Source organism: Lepidochelys kempii, chromosome 2, assembly GCF_965140285.1.
Source record: "Lepidochelys kempii isolate rLepKem1 chromosome 2, rLepKem1.hap1, whole genome shotgun sequence".
Lineage (NCBI taxonomy): Eukaryota > Metazoa > Chordata > Testudines > Cheloniidae > Lepidochelys > Lepidochelys kempii.
In genome coordinates, this window is record NC_136381.1 from 104,074,509 (window position 1) to 104,094,015 (window position 19,507).

Sequence of the window (19,507 nt, forward strand, 5' to 3'; positions counted from 1 at the left end):
CCCCCTGCTCAAAGCAGGACCAATTCCCAACTAAATCATCCCAGCCAGGACTTTGTCAAGCCTGACCTTAAAAATCTCTAAGGAAGGAGATTCCACCACCTCCCTAGGTAGCCCATTCCAGTGCTTCACCACCCTCCTAGTGAAAAAGTTTTTCCTAATATCCAGCCTAAATCTCCCCCAATGCAGCTTGAGACCATTACTCCTTGTTCTGTCATCTGCTACCACTGAGAACAGTCTAGAGCCATCCTCTTTGGAACCCCCTTTCAGGTAGTTGAAAGTCTCTATCAAATCCCCCCTCATTCTTCTCTTCTGCAGACTAAATAATCCCAGTTCCCTCAGCCTCTCCTTATGAGTCATGTGCTCCAGCCCCCTAATCATTTTTGTTGCCCTCCGCTGGACTCTTTCCAATTTTTCCACATACTTCTTGTAGTGTGGAGCCCAAAACTGGACACAGTACTGCAGATGAGGCCTCACCAATGCCAAATAGAGGGGAATGATCACATCCCTGGATCTGCTGGCAGTGCTTCTACTTATACAGCCCAAAATGCCATTAGTCTTCTTGCAACAAGGGCACACTGTTGACTCGTATCCAGCTTCTCGTCCACTGTAACCCCGAGTTCCTTTTCTCCAGAACTACTGCCTAGCCTCTGGGTCCCTAGTCTGTAGCAGTGCATGGGATTCTTCTATCCTAAGTGCAGGACTCTGCACTTGTCCTTGTTGAACCTCATCAGATTTCTTTTGGCCCAATCCTCTAATTTGTCTAGGTCCCTCTGTATCCTATCCCTACCCTCCAGCATATCTACCACTCCTCCCAGTTTAGTGTCATCTGCAAACTTGTTGAGGGTGCAATCCACACCATCCTCCAGATCATTAATGAAGATATTGAACAAAACCAGCCCCAGGACCAACCCTTGGGGCACTCCGCTTGATACCGGCTGCCAACTAGACATGGAGCCATTGATCACTACCCGTTGAGCCCGATGATCTAGGTAGCTTTCTATCCACTGTATTGTCCATTCATCCAGCCCATACTTCTTTAACTTGCTGGCAAGAATACTGTGGGAGACCATATCAAAAGCTTTGCTAAAGTTAAGGACCAACACGTCCACCGCTTTCCCCTCATCCACAGAGCCAGTTATCTCATCATAGAAGGCAGTTAGGTTAGTCAGGCATGACTTGCCCTTGGTGAATCCATGCTGACTGTTCCTGATCACTTTTCTCTCCTCTAAGTGCTTCAGAATTGATTCCTTAAGGACCTACTCCATGATTTTTCCAGGGACTGAGGTGAGGCTGGCTGGCCTGTAGTTCCCCAAATCCTCCTGCTTTCCTTTTTTAAAGATGGGCACTACATTCATGTTGAAGTTTGGAGAAGGTTTTCCTGGGGTTGGTTGGTTGTTGAGTCTTTTCAATTCTTAGCTGCTTATAATAGCTTGATTGTAGAGATAGACAGGATAAGTTGTTGAGTGCTTGCTCTTTAAGCAGGGTAGGTGTATGTGAGTTGTGGGGTCGTGCTCACTGAGAGTTTTTTGTACTCTTCTTCCTGTTTCCATGAAATTATAGGAAAATGCACCTTTTTCAGTCTGGTTTAGTTTCCAAGTTAGTTGCTGTCACTCTTTTGTTGGCCCAGTTGGCCCACAGTTTTCCTTAGGTTCTTCTTCACCTTATGCATGCATATTTTGTCTAATGAACTGGTAACATTTCCAATTGCTTTTGTTGTTCTGGTGGGAGAATCCCAATAACCTTTTAAAGTTGAAGTGTAGCTTTTATTTTTATTCATACAGTTTTCTAAGATGTTCTTCAATTTTACTAGAATCAAACAGGAAATAAAATTTGTTTCTCAAAAAGTCTAAACACCACTTTGTATATGATATTTTAGTTCTCAAAACAGGTTTTTTTAATTAAATAAATTTTATAATTTCTTTAGCCTAAATAGATATTAGAGAAGGCTTTTTTTAATAACAAATTTTGGAGAGATGTGAGGTAGCTAAAGAGAGTTACTTGAGAACTGCCAGTAATAAATTTACTTTTCCATTAAGATAAATATTTTATACTTAAAAGGCTTCTTGTATTAAGAATTAGTAAGGACATTAGATTTAAGAATGGTGCATATAGCAGTTTACCATTTACATAGGAATGATATTAGGAAATTATATTCAAATTTTTACATTTAGTTAACATATTTGCAAGTATGCATTTCACGAATGCATTGGTCATTTTAACATTTAAGTAATAAACAAAAGGTTGAAAATATTTCCAACTGCACATGTTTTTCTTGGAGTTTTAAAGACATAAGCAGGGATTTTTCTTTAAAAAGTTAAGGGTTTGTATAGTGCCACTTTACTCCTAGCTGATAGTTCTGATAACAGAACCTACCCTTTGTACAGTTAGGTCTCTTCCTAAAACATGAATATTTTACATGGGTTTATGCCTAAGGACATAGACATACAGTTGCTTGTCCTTGGGAGACAGAAATAGAAACCCCCTGGAATGTCTTTGATTAGCGTTAATATTTTGTAACATAACTAGCTAAATATACTATGTATTGTTATATTTACAAGTATCCTGGCTATATCTTACCTATAGCTATCTTGTTAACATTCAGTAAAGAGAAAGCAAGTTTGTAATGTTAATGTTAACAAAAATGAGTTATACTAACTCTACTATTATTTTTGCATCAATATTGAGTTCTCCTTTTCACACCTCCCACCAGCTGCTGTGGTTATAGAACCTTACCCGCTCCATTTTTGCCTGAGTTCCTAATTTAGTCTGATAAAAAAAAGTAGTTTAGGATTAGTTAAGGTAAGATACATTTTTCTTGTCCATCCTTTTCAGAATGAAATTCATACTCTCTTTGTTAATCATCTTGTGAGCGCTATTAAGGAAATATTTAGAAGCAAGCTAGACTCCATAGACATGTTCAGATTTTGTTTAAAACTGTTCTCAGTCAAAATACAACATACTATGCAGAAAGACTAAAAATTAGATAATTCACAGATGCTGTGAATTAAGAAAAGCTACATCTACCATAGAAATTCAGGTTAAGAACTTTGCTTTTCCTCATGCATGAGGTCTGCTGTGCCTTGAATCATGGTAACATGGAAAGAAGTAAAGCCATTGTCGGGGGAGGTATCAAGGTGCTGTATCTAGGAGTAATGGTCTTGCGGCAGCACCCACTGGCTTAACTAATAATACCAACTGAATATATAGCTTCTATTATCTATAGAGTTTACAGTTTTGTTCACTGGTTTTTAGCACCCCATTGCCAAAAAAAAAAAAAAAAAAAATTCAAGCACCGCTGGTGGGAATCACAGAATCTGACTCTAGAACTGCATATTTCAAATTGGTCATAAAGGCCCAGACCAGCTGACTAATCTGTGTTCTTTTTGCAGCTGTAGAATTCATGGCACCAACTGTTCATAATACTTTTCCTATCTTATTCTTTGCTAGTTTTTGTTGATAGAAAAATATAAATGTTTAACTGCTTATTGTGGTGATAATTCTTTGTAGTTATAATTCTAGCATTTTCTGTCAACAGTGATCATCTAAATGGTTTATAGGTCTTGTAATGGCATACATCAGATATCCAGGTTTCAAAAAGTGTGTTTGCTGCAATAGTAAGACATCCACAATGAGCTAATATGTCCATTTTCTCAGAGCCAACTTGAACATCCCCACCTTCAGCTCTTTGGAATTCAGCTCTTTGTTCTGACAGCCTTTACGCTTGATAGCTTCTAGATAGAAGCTTCTAGTCACAGACAGCTTGAGTTCCTCTCCACAGGTTGTTTGGTCAAAAGAGGCCTTTCGTCAGTGGTAGTTCCTAAATATCCCTATTTTTCAGCAATTGTATATCCTGGTTCAAGATTACATTTTCAATGTTGCCCTTCTCTTGCTATTTGGGATTCTGGTATAGAGACAAGAAATGTTTCCTCCATATATGTGTGGTACTTTGAGCATGAGATTAAGTGCCATCTCATTCTGACTCACTAAGGAAGGAAGTTTTCATTAAGAGAATATCACAAGCAGTTAGATGTTATAGTTCTGTTCCTCTTTTATGGTGACTTAATCTTCTAGGGACATCTCCTTTCCTGGAGAAAAATCTATCAAATATTTGCCCTGAAGGGATGAACTTTGCATTTGGAGATGAAGGAATAACACAAGGACCAGACTTCTGAACCTCTGTCATCATCTCCTTCCCTTACTGTCTTTGTTCTCATCCTTCTTCCTCTCTCCACAGAGGTGTCTAAAGCTTGCAGGATATGGTGACTTTCCTGTCTTTAGGTATCCTTTTTTTCTTGGTTCAAAGAAAGCAGCATAAGTTTTCTAATATTCTAGAACTGAGGAACAATATCTCTTCCAAAATGATGGACTACTGGAATCTGCAAAGGAGTTTTTGGTGCATCCAACCAAAGATCCATAAGTGGCTAGAAAGCCCTGAACAACTGTATTCTTTTTTTCCTGCAATTTCATTCTACGCTCAGTTTCTTAGTAATTTCTGCAGTTGCTGAAAAGGTTAAGAACAACAGGATTTCCAGACAACTTTTCCTTTTTATAGAGACTTCCGTTAACTGAAGCAGTCATAGGAAGACCTGATGTTTTCCAGCATTTCTTGTGAGGATAGCAAGTTATCAGAAATGGCCTGATATTGCTACTCCTAATGGAACAAATTGTTATCAGTGGTCAACCTTTCTCTAGAAGCTGAAAGTCTAGAAGTGAAGTTGTCCATCCTAGAGTGTCAGATGTGCTTTTTACAATGTCTCTAACACTCACCTAGTTTGTTTATTTATTGCAATCATATTTTACAGGTATTTTTGGCTTAAAAGCACTAGCTTATCCAGGAAGTAGAAGCTAAAGTTCTGAATTTGCCCATGTGCTGGTAGATTTAATCAACAAAAAAGACAACCTTGGATATTTTTAAATATACTAGACAAATTGTATGGTTTGGGGTTTAAGGTTGCATGAGCAACCAGATTCTGGCATTTTCAAAAACTGAGTGCTGAAGTCAAAATTTTAAATTGCTTTTTTTTAAAAAAAAATATGCTTTTGTATTTTCTAGGGTTTTTTAAGAAAAAAGTTTTTTTAAAGTATATTATGTGTAACTGTAACAATTCTTCCATCATGCATGGCATCATGTAAAATTTGAATCCTTGAATCTTCAGTAGTGCAACACAGCTTGAACTATGGGACTAACTGCATTAGTTGCAAACACGAGCAAATTGTTATTTCTGGGAAGAAATGGGTCACAGGAACCATGTGCAGTGTCTGGAAAGTAGTTGATGGGGGAGGCGTGACTGAACTGTTTTCCCTTTCTTCTCCTTCAACCTTTCTGAGAGGCTGTTTGTTCCCAGGGTTCCCAGTTCAATGTGTGCTTTTGCTGCTGCTTTGGCACTGATGGCATGGGCCCAGCCATGAATTAAATGTTCATGTTCACTTATTTTGGCATGTTTCCAAAAAAATTTCTGACCATGCAACCAAGAGAAGGGAAATCAAATCTTCAGCAGTTTACAACTCAGCTAAACCTGAATGGAATTTCATAGAACAAATAAAAGGCACTACTTTTAGCCTGAAAGCTTTCCCACTGCTGAATTTCAAAGGCCTGCTGCAAACATCTGGAGGTATTAGAAATGTATGTCTCAAAATGTAATGAGTGTTTTTTGTAATATAATGTCCATTGCTAGCTCCCCCATAATAATTCCTGAAACCTGGGATGTATAAGGTAATTATTGATGGGTCCTTAACTATTTGCCACTGCTTTAAAACTAACAAGAGAGAAGCAATGAAAGTTTCTAGTAGCTGCTTTCCATTAACAGTATGTTAGATGAAGTCTACTATTCCATCACTAAAAAGGTGATTTATGTGGTTAACCGCAATTAGCACTAATTAAAATTATGTGCATAAATCTTCACTTGATAAAAGAATATGGACCACTGAATGCCTGTTCGCTAGTTTAAATAAGTTACTGTATAGTACATTATTTAATTATAAATTCCAGGCGTTAAAAAAAAGATAGTATTCCAGAAATAACTATTTCAGACTGCATATATCATTGTTACTTAATATTAAAAAACTAATCCTATATGCAAGGCATAGACTGAATAGCCAGCTGATTTACAGTCCATTGCCACATATTCTGGGATGAATCCTACCCACCCCTTCTCACCAGCACCACCTGCAGAATGTAGGAAATGGTAGCAAAGCAATTATTGCTGCAAGCTTATAATGGCAGTATCTCCCAGAACTCCTGCACACCCACTAAACGAGGGAGTTTCATATACCCACTGCATCCTTGCACCCACTGCTAACCTCATTCCACCCCCAATTCCTTTGTGAGCTGAGGACAGAGAACCCACATGGAGAACACACCCTCATAGCATAGAGGAGGTTCGGTTCCCTTCTTGGGACCCCAGAATCCTGTTCTCTGCAGAACAGAACCAAACCAGTTCTGTTGATGTCAGAATCCTCTGAAGATACTGATGGGCATGGGTTGGAGGTAGAAGAGAAGAAGACGCTCCTAAAGAAGTTTAAAGCAGCAGTTCTTCAATATAGGACAGCACATTCTAGAAGTGCCATTTGTACCATACGTGCTGTAATGAATAATGTTACAGTATTTTCTGTCTTACAAAATCTGATTTATTCATCAAAGTACAGCAGAGCCTTTCAGCCTGTAAAATCTTGGAGATATGAAGTACACTGTCAGACAGACAGATGTGAGCTAAAGCTTTAAAGTTTTGTTTTCTGTTAATTTGCCTTTAAAAAACATATAACGTGCTTCACTTGATACAAAGACAACCCAGATCTTTCAGTTTATTTCAAGAACTCTGTTACACTACTCCAAATGGAAATGTATCATAGGTATTGGCATGCTAATGAGTATGCAAAATATGATTCACATTTACTCCTGGAATTCTCTAGTATTGTCCCACAAAGTAGAATCTGATACTGAAACATTATTTACTACAGGATATATAAAAAAAACCCATTAGTGCTTAGCTGTGATATAGTAATCCTGCCAGGAACAGGTTTAGACAAATCCACATTCAGAATAAGTATGGAGACTAAAAGCAGGCAAGCCTTTCATTACATGTGACTCAGATGCAGAAAATTTCTAGAATCATATTTAGAATCTAAATACAGATTTACACCTTCAGTGAAATGTACAAACATTAGTTCGCACAACCGTCTCGTGAATTAGTAGAATCTTGTCTACATGGTGGGGTAATGTACTCTACAGGGATTGTGATTTCATGAGAACACTAATACGTTGTGCATTAAATGGTTCGTGTAGACCCTGCTGGTGCACACTAAAGGTTCCTTAGTGTGCTTTAATGTAATACTTTTTCTAATAGCTCTACATTAAAGTGCGCAAGCAGGGTCTACACAGACCAATTAATGTGTAACGTCTTAGTGTGCTTTAGATATCACACCCTGTAGAGTGCATTACCCCCACCGTGTAGACAGCTTTGCTTAGACAGAAAGGAAAACTGAGTCAGACAAGTTAAATGCTTACCCAAGACTACACAGTTACCTCAGGATTTCCTGGCTCCCAGTCCAGTGGTGGTTCTCAGACCACTAAGCCATGCTGCTTCTCAAAACAAAGTGAGATAAACAAAGATCTGGCCAATACCCAGAATGATCAAACAATGATTTCATTATTGGTGCTGGTGTCTTCAACTATGGAAAGAAACCTAAAGTCTGAGTGCTTCTGTGTGCACAGGGTTCTTTCATTTCAAAACAATGCAAATAGCTCTTAATCTTAGCAATAATCTTTCTAATGGGAATAGGTAAAAACCCTCAATTATAATGAGCTAAAACTTCAGTTATAGACTGTTTCTTATAACCTAAACCTATAGTTACCAGGAAGATACTTATTTCAAGAAAATAAAAAATTCGTGCAAGAGGTTTAAAAAAATTAATTGTGACAGGTTTGCCATTTTCACGCCATTCATAATAATAAGTTACTCAGAGTAGAAACATCAGGAATGCAATGACAATATAAATTGCTTGAAGCTGTTGTTGCAATCCCTTGGGTATATTGATTTGTGTTTCTAATAAAGAGATGCTTTTAAATGTCTCACTGACAGAGACAGGTAATATGGGCCATTATGTGGATTAAAATGCCAGTTATTATTTGAATCTTAGTAACAGCATTTTTAAATAGTAGTTCAAAATGAAATCAGTGCATATCTGGTGCATAAGTATTTTCCATGTTACATTTTATATCAAATTAAGACATTTGGAGAGAACCTTTTTGTAGTCAAAAGTTGTTCCAAATTTTTAAATAAACATGTAGTGTTTATATTGCTTAAAATGATTAAAAATATAGACACAACATTATGTTTATATGTAACCCTATTTTACCTTGCAGTTTTATCACTGAAGAGGTATAACATTTTACGATTAAAGAACTACTTGTTTAAAATTTTCTGAGTGTAAGTTTCATAAAAGAAACCTCTCTGATGAAGTGGATAATGGGAGTAAATCCACGTGAATTAGTCTCCAGAGAAATTTTTAGAGTATCTGTTGTTAATATGAAAATCATTGTTCCAAAGCCTGATCAACAAAGGATTAAATAGAACAACAAACCTACAATAAAGTAATTCAGTGACACGTAGACGAGCTGCAGTATGGTTTTTAGGATTATGACAATACATGCACCGCCTTCACTTGCATAATCAGCACACTCCGATATTACAGCTGCTAACAATTAAAAGTTGTGTTCCTTCATGTGAAATGTGCACATGAATAGACTTATAATTTCAGGCAGCAATAAAGAGGCAAAGTATTAAATGTTGAAAAAACAATCCTAATTATAACATCTGGGATATATTTCTGTATCATAGTATTGTAAAGAATATCTAAACTAGTGAATTTAATGATAATTTAGATTGTGTTTTAAATAAGCATTTCATTTCGCATTGATAAGAAAGATATTTCATGTTAAATAAACTGTACCCATTGTTTGTCCGAATATTTGTGCGGTAGAGTATAATTACAATAGGTAATTGTGTGTGTAAAATATGTCAATGTGTATCTGTGTAGAGAAGAAATAAAAACTGCTTCAAAGGTATTTAATAATCCTTTGAAATTATATGACCTGTACTTATCAGCTGGTATTCTGCTAAGTCAAAACAGTGAGGTTTAATACGTTAAATATATATAATATGTGACTGCAGCAACTGTCCCAACAGTTCTTTAAAATACATTTACTATTAGAATTCTATATATAATTTTGCAGAGGTCTGAGTGAAGATTCTTGTAGGATTTCCCTAATTTCTCCTTTGCTCTCTTTATAGTTTTCCATTGCCACTCAAAGATCCTATATTTACCATCCCCCAAACAAAAGTCTGTGAATGCTGCCATGTATATTACCCACAAGATTTACTCAAGAGTTATGAGGCACTTTTCTGCCATTAACTGAATGTGCTTCTTCCAGTGCTTGCCTGTCTTTAACAAGTGAGGATGGTCTTGGAAACTCAACAGAGATCCCACTGCATGGCAGGAAATAGTTTGCCATTAGACGGCTGTGTTAAACCATATTTGTGGGGGTGGAGCACAAAACAACTGGTATTGTATTTAAAAATACCGAAACTTCAAATAGTTTGTGAAAGCTCCAATTCTACAAAGATTTATTTGAATACTTATGTGACAGAATGCTGAAGCCTCAAATGTGGCTCAGCACACTGATCACTGTGGCCTTGGCAACATCTGATTGAGGAAATAAGAAGGAATTAGCCAATCAGATGGGGCAGATGTGTGAGATAAGGAGCTAATTAGCCCATCAGCTGACTAGCTTGATAAATGGCAGGAAGGAAGTGTTGATGGGGTTGGACAGGGCTAGCTGTGCCAAGACTGAAGGAAGGGTGATCCCTTTTTTCTCCCAGGGCCTGGATGAACAGGGGCTGGAGGCAATAGGGTCATAAGTATTAAAATTGTTGTATTGTACTATACAGGTGTTGGTGGAGGGAACTTGAATAAATTGTACAGCGTGGACACTAAAAGAAGGGAGTCTGAGCAGTTTCTGTCGAGGGAGAACATACACTCTGTGGCAACTTAATTTAAATAGAAGCATAAATCTTCATGGGATTGGGGCCTTTAGTGTGCATCTTCCTTCTAGAGTAGGGCCATACTGTGGCCAAACTTGCATACTCACATATGATCATCAGGAACTTCTGTACTTCCTGATGCTGGCTACCTGGATTGCCGATAGCAGTGCAGAGAGAAGACCAGGGGCTGCTTCATCCGCCGCCTCCTCTGTGCAAGTGATACAAGGCACCTACCTATATTGTCATGCAAGCGAAAGTACAGTCTATATTAGTGTAGTGTACTTCCTGTTAGGAGTCCAGGGGAACCTGGAAGGTAGGTGGAGTCTGTCAGAATCACAGTCTGTCTTCTGATCTGTAATGCTCCTTGCTTTGGAGCTCATAACAAAGTCACAAATGAGCCCTTAATGACCGGGCATCAGTTTAATTACGGTTTACTTTTGTGTATATCTTCTTAATATTTCAGCAATGTTTAGATGTAGATTTTTTTAAATTGTTTGGGGTCTTTAATGTCATAACTGTAGTATCCCTTTCAAATACTACCGCTCATGAAGTTGTCCAGCTATACCGAAAGAAGGACAGGAGCACTTGATATGGTTTTAATCAAGCTGCAACTTTATTATTAGATATCTAGGACTACCCAGCAGATGAAAGTGTACAGTGCAGGTAACTCAATAATCATTCAATAGCTACCCAAGGGGCTTCTGCCAGCTCCCCTCTTTTTCCATCCAGCGTCCCCCAGCCAACTCATTCCTGGGACCTTACCATCCCTCCCATCCTCAAATGAAGGTTAAGGTGGGCTAAAAGAAAGGGGGGGTTGACTCCCTGCTGTACCAGTCATAGAAGCCCCGAACGCCCCACTCTCTTTCTGCTTCTTTAATAAACACTTCCTTTTTAAGTCTTTTACCAAGTCATTTTTCCAGTTACTGTATACTGTCCCCTATGGAGTACCTGCACTGGACATCTGCCTCACACTTACAAAATGAGTTGTGACATAATAACCTAAATCACCTCCCTACTCACCATAACAAAGCCCTCCCTGAACCCACTGTGAGGAAGTGGGAAAAAAAACACTCCACCTTGGCTAATCTGGTGATGAGGGAAAAAGTTCTTCCCAGCCCGCCTAGAAAGGAGCAGCTAGCATGATGCCCACAGCAAGTCCTGACCAAACCTGGTATTTTGCCACCTCAAGGGGAGGGTGGATGGGTGCTGCTATGCCTGGTTTGGAGAAAAGAGCGTTCTTCCACTGTGCTTTACCCCCTTTTTGACCTCCCTCAGCCTTTCCAGTCCTTGTAGATGAATCAGCATCACCATGCTGAGCCACTCCCCCTTTTCAGTAACTTCTGAGCTTATTCCTTCTCCCCAGCAAGCCGGAAAATTCCCTCCTCCCGTTAAAGGTACTGTGCAGTCGTTCTCAACGACGCTTTTGGACATGCTGTTTGTTTAATATTCATTTGTCTAATTAAATGTCATTGTATCCTTAATTTTCAATTCAAAGAACCGCCACATTGTATTTTAAAAAATTAGTAACTCAGATGGAAACCCAAGCATATCTGTGGATTGTTCTGATATGTAGCATGGTGTGTGAGGTTAGAATTTGTCCGACCATGTTCACTATTTTTTCTTGCAGCGCTGTTGAAATACGTGGCTAATGCATACACATTTCTGTAATAATTTGTAATGGGGGTAATAGTGAATATTATAAACAACTTGGTGTTAGCATGAAATTACATTATATCCACTTTCCTACCAAATGAGTTAATCATATTGATATTACATTTAATACCTTAGATGATATTGTAAAACACTATTGAAGTTGCCATTTGTTGAATACAGTTTTCTGTTGGCTAATATGGTTTAAAAAACTGAACATATATCCTACTACATGTTGTTCTGATGATGCTCTGATTATAATCTTAAGATTACCATAATAGATATATTATAATTTATAACACATTTTTATGAGATGAAGATTTTCCAGAAATTGGGCAATAGATATAAAGTTGATGTTTCTATAACAAATTAGAATTCCTACTAAATCCTTTTCTATATCACAATGTACTTTCTAAAGACACATGAAGTACATGTATTAGATTATAGAATTTATTACCCACCTAATTAGCTAAATTTAAGCTCAGTGTGGATGCTGCGGTCTTTGCTACAGGATGGCCTTTGCAGTTGTACAAACTTTGGGTTATTCTTTCAAAATGTTATGAACCATATTTGAGTGTCAAATTCCTAAAAATCTTACCTGTATTTATTTGTTGGTATTATTTTATGTAAGAGATGGTATTTTAAATTGATTTAAGTGTATTGATATACTGTCTATACTCCCATGGTGCTGCTCTCTTCTAGACCTGTGGGAGGAAGTTGTTGAAATCCATGAGTTGAAATTTACATGGTATGAAACAAGTGCCCTTGAAATATATATTTTCTTTTTCTTGACATGTGAACATATTGCATCAGTTTTGCAAACTTCTGTTTCTGCATTGTGTATATTTTATGCTACTTTTTTGCTTGATTTAGCAGGTGGAGTGCGATGAGCAAGAAGGGGGGGAAGCATTTTCATTATCTTACTGTTGTACTTCGTTGAAAAATTGAACAGATACTTGAGTCTTATTTCTTTCTACAGTACAATATTGTTGATGGACCGGCATATGCAGTAATGTATAACAGAAATATGGTAATAATAACTATAGATACACTGAATTTCTAGATGTTACTATCAGATTAGTCAATCTTGATTTTATAAACAATGACTAGGAAAAAAGTGAAATTCAAATAAAAGTGTAAAAAAGGTTTAACAAATATATATGTAACGTTATTATGTAACGTATATATACCTATTCAAGCATGCTGTTCCTTTGTTACAGCTTAGAGAAGGAATTATTTTGTTTCACTGAAGTATTTAGTCATTCAAGCAACAATTTTCTTAACTTAAAGTCAACATTTTGTTGTTTTATTACAATTATAAAAATTGTTTCATTGCCTAAGGATGCAGACACGGTCTGAAAGACACACAAGACAGAGAAGAGAATTTTCTTAATGGATCAATTTAATACGTTTTTAATTCCAAACAATATAAAGAAAAATGATTTCTTGCGAGGTTTAATTTCAGTCTAAAATGATATATTTGTTTCATTCTTTGGATAAATGTAGATATGGTAACATCAACATTATTATACTGCAGTGACTGTTCATTCTGTCTCATTGGCAGTCAAATCAGCTTGCTATGGAATGCAATTCCAGCCTAAAAATCAGATTGAATTGTGCTCTTCACAATGTTTTAATCAGTAATCAATTCTATTTGGATAGATATTTCTTAAACCTTGGCTTTCTGGATAAAGTTGGACCTGTCAATGCTAAAGGTCACTTATAGATGTTAATTAACCAAGAGGGAAATTAACAAACTAAGGTTATTTATTTATTTTGCCTGACATTATGTGATTTTGTCATTCTTACCTATCTGTGGTGTGGGGGGAAAAAACCGTTTTAAAACACATGATTGTTTTTATAAGGCTGAGATGCATGGTAAGCTATGTATTCTTAGGTTGGCTCTTCTGATGTGAAGGTAAAACTGTTTCTGGTGGGGGCCCTACCCTGCTTTTGTGGACATCAAAAGGAGCAGAATGCAGTAATAATGGTAAAAAGGTAAACTGAGAATTGGAAAGGCAAAAGAGAGTCTGTGGAATAGAATTTGTGTAATGAGGCTTAAACATTAAAATAAAAAGTTATACACTGTATATTCAGAATATGCAGCAGGATACATCATAATTATCTTCAGTCTCTTCCTTTAGAAATGTGAGTAATTTTTGTTAAAATGAGAGCATCATTGGCAGACACACACATCAGTGAATCTTCCTAGTGTGCCTAAAATGAGCACATAAATAGTTTTTTATACTGCTATCACTGGTAGCCAATGTTCAAAACAGTGAATTTAAAATGTACTTTATATAAAAAAAGCTTCCATCCTGTTTTAATATGACTGAATATCAGAAGCATAAACCTTCTGTGTACCCATTCAACATCAATTTAAATAGTAGTAATCTTCAACATTCCTCCTAATGGTTAAACTGGTATTAAAGCTGGGTTTCAGGGTGGGGGTGACTCAGTGCTGCTTCTGTCTCAAATGTGTTTTTCTTTTCAGGAAGTTATATTCACCAGTTGTAGACTTAGAAATGTTAATGTTAATTATAAATGTTACTTTTGTTTTACATTTCATATTTTTGTCGAGAGGTAGCTCTTGGATTTCCCCCATTTAATTTGGAGTGGATCCACTACTTTGGAAAGAAGTTATCACTCATGAGTATTTCTAATCAATCCAGTGGAATAGAGGCCGAGTTCTTTTTTCTGGAAGCTCCTTTTGCTGCATATTTGCTGAATTGACCAAACCCTTCTCTTCACATGCAGAAATGTTTCCTCTGTGATAGTGTTTCTAAAAAGATTCTTTTCTCCTGAACAATTAGTTTCCCTTTTATTTTATTTTATTTTATGGAAATTCTGTAGGAGGAATGAAGTACAGTGCTTAGGGGCAGATTCACTTAGCACCTCCTGCATTTAACTCCCCTCTGCCCAGCATCACCAACATTTAAACAGTTCACCTGCTCCTGCCTCCTATTTTGTGGTCCAACATATTGGAGACACTCTCGGTGCAAAGCAGTTCTATCATTTGAGACTTGCCTGCCTCCCCTTTAGAATTGCCATTGTGAGAGCCAGCCCTTCACTGCCCTGGCAAACTGTGATTATTTGTATGTGCAAAAGTACTGTTTTTGTATCAACACTGCTCGTCTGCTCCTCAACAGAAGATTAATCAAGTCATATATCCTGCTAGTCAGCTCAGGTGGAGGAAGGAAAACTTGCTCAGGGGGAAACCCCTCTTAGGGTATATCTGCACTGTAGCTAGGAGGATGCTTCCTGGTGCAGGTAAACAGACATGCACTAGCACTGCTTGAGTTAGTGTGCTAAAAATAGCATTGTGGCCATGGCAGCAGAGCAGTGGCTCAGGCTAGCCACCCAAGTACAAGCCCACTTAACCCCCTGATAATGTACCCTACTGGCTACCCCAAGCCACCACCCATGTAGTTTCACTTCTATTTTTAGAGTGCTAGTTTGAGCATATCAGTCTAACTGCACTGGGAAGCACCGTTCCAGCTGGAGTGTAGACATATCCAACTACAACTGTCATAATTGCTTACTATTGTCTAATGGGCTTCAAAAGAGTCTTAAAAGCAGCACTGGTTTTATTTCTGCTGCTGCAGTTGGGGACTCCTATGATTGCTACGGCAGGGAGCCAACCCCCCATTCTTATAGCCCATCTTAGCCCTCCTACGAGGCTGGGGTGTATGGTAAGGTCCCGGCAATGGATTAGCTGGAGGGACATGGATGGAAAAACCCCCCCCCGGGTAATTATGAAATAACATGGGATTACCTGCACTGTACACTGTTATCTGCCGGGTAGTCCCAGACATCTGATTAAACCCGTGTCAAATGTCTCCTGTCCTTCTTTTGGCATAGCCAAACAAAAACAAAATCTAGAAGTAAAATAGCAAAGTTGTTGTAGATCACTCTCAAGAGTCCACATATTCTCACCAGTATTTGAAATAAGGGGAAAAATACATTTTTAGTTAAATTTATATTGTAGTGAAAGTAAAATCTGTCCGGGTCTTTCAAACAGTGATCAAAATTTTGTAGCTGCACATTTAAACGTTTGACAAGTAAAGATGTGTTCCCAGATTTTTAGAACCAAACCAGTTTTAACTAAAGAGACAAGCTTACCAGTGGAGAAATCCATGTAACAATTTTTAGAATAGTAATCTAGAGAATCAATAAAAAGTGAGCTTATAAATGAAATAGTATAATAAGAATTTGTCTGCCTTGAGAGCTATTGTGGAAGTGACAGGAAGATGAGGAAGACAGTATATGCTACAAAGTATTGTAGGTGCTTAACATAGTCTTTTTAGAACGAGTTCATTTAAATTCCAGTCATTATACAGCCATTTGCTTATCATTGTCATACTTTTACTTTGAGAGTAAACTAAAGAAATACTTGCAGTATTTCATTGTATAAAATTAATCTGATGACCAAATTCAGTTTACTTCAATGTGCTTTTTTTATATAGCTATGAACAACAGACTGTATTGTCAGGTTTTATATTTGTTTCATAAAATCATATTGATGCATTTCTAATCTCAAGTAATACTTTGTTAGAAAACAATATTTTAATATAGACCTAAATCTATTCATATACCAGGCATTTGGTTGTGTTAGTCTCCCTAGAGTTGGATGACTAAGTGTATATGAGTATGTATTTCATAAAAAAAAAGTGTGTATGTATTGTTTGCCTCCAGATAAGCCATGATCTTCAAAATTCCCAAAAGTTAAATGAAAATGTTCTGTTTTGGACTTGTGCCAAAAATATACAACATAAGTTGTGTTTAATGCACCTTTGGGATCAGGTCTTGTGACATGTGGTTGTACATATTTTGTGCTTCATACAGTAGAGCTTCAGAGTTACGAGCACCTCAGGAATGGAGGTTGTTCGTAACTCTGAACAAAATTTTATGGTGGTTCTTTCAAAAGTTTACAACTGAACATGGACTTAATACAGCTTTGAAACTTTACTATGCAGAAAAAAACACTGCTTTTAACCATCTTAATTTAACTGAAACAAGCACAGAAACAGTTTCCTTACCTTGTCAAATCTTTTTTAAACTTTCCCTTTATTTTTTTGTAGTTTAAGTGTAACACAGTACTGTACTGTATTTGCTTTGTGTGTGTGTGTGTGTGTCTCTGTCTCTGCTGCTGCCTGATTGCATACTTTCGGTCTCAATGATGTATATGGTTGATCGGTCAGTTCATAACTCTAGTGTTCATAACTCTGAGGTTGTACTGTATTTCCAAAACACTGCTGCTGTGCTTGTATGTTAAAATTCATTAACAGATTGTCTTTAGTTACATGGAAATTCATGCCCAGAACTGGAAATCAAACCTGGACCTTGAACCATTAGTACCATATACTAATCATTAGTGACCCATTGATACGTTCCTGAATTGCAAACAATGAAGTGAAATAGCCATAATCTGAACATCTGGGCAAGAACATGATTATTACTAAATATGTTTTCCACTTGTAAATTTTGTCTTGTGTTTTATTTATTTTTGTATTTATTTTATATTATTGATGTCAAATATTTCTTCAGTTTTTAAGAGAATAAATAAATTGTGTAAATTATTCATATTCAGATGAATATCATTTGAATGTTAGAGTTGTGATCATGATTTTTATTAAAAAAAATTAAGGGCTGACTTTAAAAGTGAGTTTTTGTCTAAAGATATCACACTGACTAAATTCCTACTCTTAAGTTTAACTGTCAGTTAAGCATTTCTTATTTCTAGTTGAATTTCTAGCTGAACTTTCATACATCGTTATACCTATAGCTGCTAGTTAAAAAGGCCCTCTAGCATCAGACATTTTCCCCACATGTAGGTAGAGTATTTATGGATCATGATCAAGTCACCTCTTAAATTTCTTTTTAATGAGCTGAGTAGATTAAACTGATTAAGTCATTCTCTGTCATGCATGTTCTCCAGATTTTGAATAATTCTTGTGGTGCTTCTCTGAACCCTCTCCAATTTTTCACCATTTGTACAGAGTTGTCATTTCTGTTGCAAAGCATATCAATTACCTTAGGAATCCAAGTATTACATTGGAGTTTAGTATTTGGCAAATACATCTGTGTCAATATGAATATACTCCAGGTAGTCTTCTCTTTGGTGAGTCATACTGGAATTTCTGTGACAGATGCTCTCCCTTTTTAGGTTTACATGTCATCTTTTACTTACACTAATGGGAGTTTAACAGCCACAGTTATTCATCAGGTTACCTTTCTCCTTTCACAGTGGAAGTAAAAGTGAACTACTAGATACAGAAAAGCAGAACTTCGTGTGTTTTTGTATGTAGAACCAGCGTTACCTAGTTGAAACCAATGTGTCTTTCCATGATCAAGCTCTTGAAGCCCACTAAACATCAGGATTCACAGTGATCTGAGATGTTGGTTCTAATTTTTTTTTTATTTTGGACCTTGTAGTCTCCAACAAAATAACTCCATTTGTAGAGGTAGAAAGACATAATGTTGGCTTGGGTAAATGTTCAACACTGCTGATCCTAATTCAGATAGAATCAAGTATCTTGTTCATGCTTTTATGGTCAAGTTATGTGTAACTTTCAGAACAAATCTGGCTCCTGCCTTTGGCTTGTAGGTCAGTTCAGTGTGTAAGACCGGGGATTGTTTTAAATTTGAAACCAGTGTTCCAGCTGGCAAATAAAATTTGGACTTGACCTGTAAGATGGATGTGTTATAACTTGTGGCTCTTCCTTCCTGAACTATTTCACCCAGGCTAGATGTTCTTGCATAATTTTACTTAAATTGTTCCCTTTCCAATCATCTCTTCTGAGTATAAATAATTCTCTGAGATATACAAAATAGCCTTAGTTTCTTGTTCCTTTTATAAATTGGAGAATATGTTGTTTTGTGGAAACTTTACTCAGCCTTAGTTTCCAGTAGTAGAAATCCAGTCAAATAGTATCTCTTAGAGAAGGGACAACAGAGTACCAGTAAATCAGCTTTTCTGAAGATACCATTTGACTGCATTTCTATTTGCATACTTACCTATAATACAGAATTAAGAGTTACGCTTTTTAGATTATTGGCTGTCTTGTCATCTTATCACTGCAATATATTTCTTGTATAAATTAGGCTTACAGGTTGAGAAACTTTTTGCTTCCTTCTCTTCAAGGAATTGTTAATTGTGTTTTGATTTACTGCTTAATTGTCAGTATTTTAATAGCGTACTACAGCGTTTCTCAAACTGGGGTCCGCCAGCCCCGCTGATCAACTTCTCCCCCTCCTTCCCAGTGCTTCCTGCATGCCAGGGAACAGCTGTTCAGCGGCATGCAGGAGGCACTGGGAGGGAGGGAGGAGTGGCGCTGGGGTGTGCTCGGGGGAGGGGATGGAAGAGGCAGGGAAGAGGAGGGGGTACGAGTTGAGCGGGGGCAGGAAGAGGTGGGGTGTGGGTGGAGTCTCAGGTTGAGCGGGTGGCTTGGGGGGTCTTCAAAAATTTTTGAATCAAAATGGGGGTCCTCGAGTTGCTCAAGTTTGAGAACTGCTGGCGTACTATTTATGTCATGCTGCCTTTCATCTATGACTCTCACCGCATCCCTTATCTGCTTCATATTGTGTTTCCTTCCTTTTTTCTCACTTCCTTCCTGTCCAGTTGTTCCATTTCTCCTCGTTTTTATCTTCACCAGTCTATCGTTTCCTCCAGTTCCTCCTACTCTTTCTCACTATTCCATCGAGACAAATCTAGACTCCACATCCATACCCTCTTCTGCCCACATAACATTTCACTAAGTTCTAGCCTTCCCTCGCTGTTCAGACAGCTAAACTCTCATCTGGGTCCTCCTCTTCTC

The 19,507-nt window shown here is 37.4% G+C and overlaps 1 protein-coding gene across 8 annotated transcripts in view; it reads left to right on the forward strand.

Moving 5' to 3' along the window:
- The window catches only part of ATP9B (ATPase phospholipid transporting 9B), a 297,033-nt gene that overhangs the window by 180,363 nt on the left and 97,163 nt on the right, over positions 1-19,507 (forward strand). The gene's annotated exons all lie outside the window — the stretch shown is intronic.